Consider the following 5,250-nt stretch of genomic DNA (forward strand, 5'->3'; position numbering starts at 1 on the left):
CGGTAGAACCTGACGTTTCGGATGCCTTACAGAACATCCAATTAGAGGACAACATGTCTGTTGTCTCGGAGGAGACTGAGAACAATCTCCTAGTGGATGAACTGGAGCAGGAGGATGAGATACCTCCTGAGACTGAAGTCGAGATAACCGAAACGATTTCGGTATCGTCTGCAGCAGTGACTGAACCGACGCCTTCGACTTCTTCCACCGTACCCCAGTTGGATTCCATTACAAGTACGCTACACTCGCTACTGTCCATGGTGCAGGACATTCAGAAGAAATCGTCCGAGAAAGAAGCATCTTTCCGGAGGGAGATTCATCAGCTAGTTGCGTCACGTTTAGCCTCGAAGAAGTTAAACGTTAAGGACCTCCCCGCCTTCTCTGACGTTAACCCATGGAGGTACGCAGAGCATATGCCTATGTCGGGGGGGGGGGGAAGATCTTCCTCTCAGAGAAACTGGGAACAGTTCCAGTAAAGGAAATCGAATTTTGGCCTAGTAAAGGGGCCTATCCGGATTGCTATGTCCGTCTGAGGACGGAACCAGCATCCAAGGAGGAAACAGAGCCAAAGGAGACGATCATCCTTGAACTATCTAAGGCACAGACCTTATATACAACCACCTTGAAAGAGAGGGCCTTTACTAGTTCCAAGGTGCCGGCTCTCAGCAAAAAGCACCCATCCTTTATTGCTGACCCCAAACGTGCCTTCCCCTTTATGGACAAAGGGTTTAAGGCAGCCTTAAAGGCAGTTGAAGCAGGGAAACCTTGCCCTACACTTGAAGAGTGTAGACCATTTTCCCTCGCCTTCCCTTCAGATGGTAAGGATTGGAAGGATGTCCATAACACCTTCACAGTTGGAAGCTAGAGGCAGATATCGCTGGACGGCAGTTCAACGAAGATCTCCCGAAGCTGTCAGAGTTTCTCCTGTGCAGGGAACAGGAGACTAAGGAACTTCTCGCTGCTTCCATGTCTCTGCAGACTGGCCTAGAGACTATGGCAAGCATCCCAGACACCCCAGATATGTACATGATCTTTGCCAAATCTCATTTGGCAACAGTCACCAAGGATTTGTACAATTTTATTAAAGCCAGAAGGGCTTGTAGGGAGTTTGTGTTTGCTTCTGCTACAGTGAAGCACGAACCAAGGAAGCTGATAGCTTCCAATATCTGGGGAAAAGACCTCTTCCCAAGTGAAGTGGTCAAAGAGGTCGTAGATAAAGCCGCTTCGGAGAATAGGAATCTCCTCTCCAAATGGGGCTTGTCCTCTAAAAGGAAATCTTCCGCTGATGAGGGTCCCCAGCCGAAGAACAAGTCAAAACGACCAAGAGTGCCCTCGCGGCCAAAGCAACAGCAACAGCTTCCCATGGCCACGATGCCCCAGACGGTGGCACAACCAACCAACACCTTTCAACTGGTGCCCCAAACGCTGGCGACCCAGTCGCCCGTGTTCACCTCAGTATTTGAAAGGCAATCAACTACCTTTAAGCCGAAGTCTCGAGGTTCCTTTTGAGGATCCTCTAGACGCCCCTTCAGAGGTAGGGGCAACAAAGGTGGACGTGGCTAAGGAGGTAAGTCCTCCAACCAGCACTCCAAGTGAGATGCTGCCGGTAGGAGGGAGACTTCTCCACTTCCGGGATCGTTGGACCTTCGATCCCTGGGCCCACAGCCTAATCAAGAAAGGACTAGGGTGGAGTTGGAGCTCAACTCAACCAAACTTCCCTCAATTCTTCCAACACTCAACCCCCGTACTGGAAGAATATGTTCAGGAGCTCTTGAACGAAAGAGTTATACGGAAGACAAAGTCCATCAGATTTCAAGGAAGGCTATTTTGTGTTCCGAAGAAGGATTCGGAAAAGCTCAGAGTCATTCTGGACTTATCACCACTCAACAAGTTCATAGTGAACCACAAGTTCAGAATGTTGACGCTTCAGCACATAAGGACCCTTTTGCCCAAACGGGCATTCACAGTCTCTATAGACATGACGGATGTATACTGGCATGTTCCAATCAACCGTCAAGTTTCCCCCTATCTAGGGTTCAAACTACAGAAAAGAAAGTACATTTTCAGTGCTATGCCCTTCGGCCTAAACATAGCCCCAAGGGTATTCACAAAGCTTGCGAATGCAGTCATTCATCAACTACGACTGAAAGGAATCCAGGTGGTAGCCATCCTGGACGATTGGCTGGTGTGGGCAGCATCCGAGGAAGAATGCATGCAAGCCTCCAACGAAGTGATCCAGTTCCTGGAACACTTAGGATTCAAGATCAACTTGAAAAAGTCTCGGCTTTCTCCAGCTCAAAAGTTCCAGTGGCTGGGTGTCCACTGGGACCTACAGTCACACTGCCTTTCCATTCCATCAAAGAAGAGGAAAGAGATAGCAGGATCTGTCAAAAGACTCCTTCAATCCGACAGGATATCAAGAAGGCAACAGGAGAGAGTGTTGGGGTCCCTCCAGTTTGCCTCAGTGACAGATCCAGTATTGAGAGCACAATTAAAAGATGCATCAGGAGTTTGGAGAAAATACGCATCAAACGCTCGAAGATATCTACAAAGACCGATACCAAATCGTCTGCGATCACTACTCAAGCCATGGTCGGAGGCCAAGAACCTAAGAAACAAGGTACCCTTGAAACCACCTCCTCCAGCAGTCATTATTCATACGGATGCCTCGAAGGAGGGGTAGGGAGGTCATTCTCATTATCGGAAAGTCCAAGGAACCTGGTCTCCCCTCTTCAAGTCCTTCCACATCAATTTTCTGGAAGCCATGGCAGTTTTTCTATCTCTGAAAAAGCTGAAACTTCGCTGCTCAATCCACATCCGTTTTGGTTCTAGACAGCGAAGTAGTAATGAGATGCCTAAATCGACAAGGCTAGAGATCGCCTCACATAAATCAAGTGATATTGGCCATCCTTAGTCTAGCCAAGAAGAAGAGATGGCACTTGTCAGCAGTCCACCTTCAAGGGTTCCGCAATGTGACGGCGGGCGCTCTATCAAGGGTCAACCCGATAGAGTCCGAATGGTCTCTAGACGCAAGATCATTCTCTTTCATATTACGCAAAGTCCCAGGACTGCAGATAGACCTCTTCGCAACGAGCGACAACAAGAAGCTGCCCCGGTATGTAGCCCCGTACGAGGATCCTTTAGCGGAAGCGATAGGTGCAATGTCCATAAATTGGAACAGATGGTCCAAGATCTACCTGTTCCCTCCAACCAACCTTCTATTGAAAGTCCTGGACAAACAGATCCTTTCGGGGGACAGCAGCAATAGTGGCCCACAAGTGGCCCAACAGCGTTTGGTTCCCTCAGATAACGGAACTACGCCTGAAGCTGATCCCATTGCCGGAACCAGTTCTGACTCAGCAAGTGCAAAAATTGACTGTCTCCGCTTCATCAGAGAAAACCCAGAACCTTCATCTCATGATTTTCTCGCCCTAGCGGTCAAGAAACGGTTTGGGATTTCTAGAGACAGTATTAACTTCTTAGAAGAATACAAGTCAAAGTCAACAAGAAGACAATACGAGTCTTCCTGGAAGAAATAGGTGGCCTTTGTCAAGGCGAAGAATCCTGAGGCGATTTCTACGGATTTCTGCTTGTCCTTCTTTATCCATCTGCATGAACAAGGTTTAGCAGCTAATACGATTACTACATGTAAATCCGCCCTAGCCAGACCAATACTATACGCCTTCTAGGTAGACTTCTCTAATGAAATCTTCAACAAGATTCCTAAAGCCTGCGCTAAACTTCGGCCTGCAGCTCCTCCAAAGCCCATTTTATGGTCTTTGGATAAAGTTCTTCACTTAGCTCAACCCTGAACAATGAAGATTGCTCGCTGAAAGACTTGACTCAAAAGGTGATATTCTTATTTGCACTAGCCTCAGGAGCCAGAGTTAGCGAAATAGTGGCCCTCTCGAGGGATGATGGCCACATTCAGTTCACAGACAGCGGAAAACTGAACCTCTTTCCGGACCCGTCATTTCTCGCCAAGAACGAGCTGCCCACTAAGAGATGGGGTCCCTGGAGAATCTGCCCTCTGAAGGAAGAAGCATCCCTCTGCCCAGTGGAATGCTTAAAGGTCTATCTTCGTAGAACTTCAGACTTTAAGGGAGGTCAGCTTTTCAGGGAGAGACTTCTGGTTCAACGTTATCCTTGAAACAGATAAGGGCGAAAATCATTTATTTTATACGCAGAGCGGATCCAGACGGCACACCCGCAGGTCATGATCCGAGAAAAGTTGCCTCGTCTCTGAATTTCTTTCAGACAATGTCGTTTGAAAGCCTGCGTGCTTACACTGGTTGGAAGTCTTCCAGAGTTTTCTTCAAGCACTACGCGAAGCAATTACAAGAAATAAAATTTCATGTGGTAGCGGCAGGCAGTGTTATAAAACCTGCCGCTTGATTACTGCGAAGAACAGTGCACTAATTGGGACTTTTAGTGAAGGGTGTACATGATAGACTTTTAAGGTATATCATGTTGAGTATTGTGTTTAGGAAGACACTATAGACTGTTCTATCTATACAGGTGACATCAAGCATAATAAGCTGACACAAGTGCCAGGCATTCTTATATGCACAGTGTTCCTAGTAATAACTGCATACATAGTGAAATATTATATTTCCCTTTGAGTGGCTAATGTTTTCTTTTCAGGTGAAACTTATTTATTTTCTGTTGTTACTGTTTATGCTTTTACGCAGAATTGTTCAGCGTAAGATGTAATTGATTACAACCATGACTTCTATTTTTGTAATAAACAATAGAAGGAATCTTTGCGTCTCTTCCGCCTCAAATATTCGAAATTATGTATAAATCAGAGCATCCTTGATTCTCTTAATATTTAAGGAAATATTGGGGAACTATGGTTTCTACCATTCCAAGCAAACAGGTAAGAACTGATTGTACTAACTGTTAATCTTACTGATTTAAGGTTTCCTAAATGTATACAAACCTGTCTGTCTCTTTATATCCAGACTTGGGAGGATTCAGTAACTTATACAGGACTATACCATCTAAGTATAAACTATGCTTTACGTATATAATGACACTAATATACATACTGTTTGCTAGAATGTTCCTTGAACTCACAATCCTCGGGATTTTTCCTAAAGTCTACCTAGACTTTTCGCTGTAGGGGGCAGGAAGAACTGACATATTTTATGATCAGTTAATTGATGTATAACGGTAACATCAAGTGTGTCTGGTCCAGAAGACCAAATAGGAAGTATTTATCTTGAGATAACGGTACTATTGAAAATC

This window comes from Palaemon carinicauda, chromosome 1 (assembly GCF_036898095.1).
Source record: "Palaemon carinicauda isolate YSFRI2023 chromosome 1, ASM3689809v2, whole genome shotgun sequence".
Taxonomy (NCBI): Eukaryota; Metazoa; Arthropoda; class Malacostraca; order Decapoda; family Palaemonidae; genus Palaemon; species Palaemon carinicauda.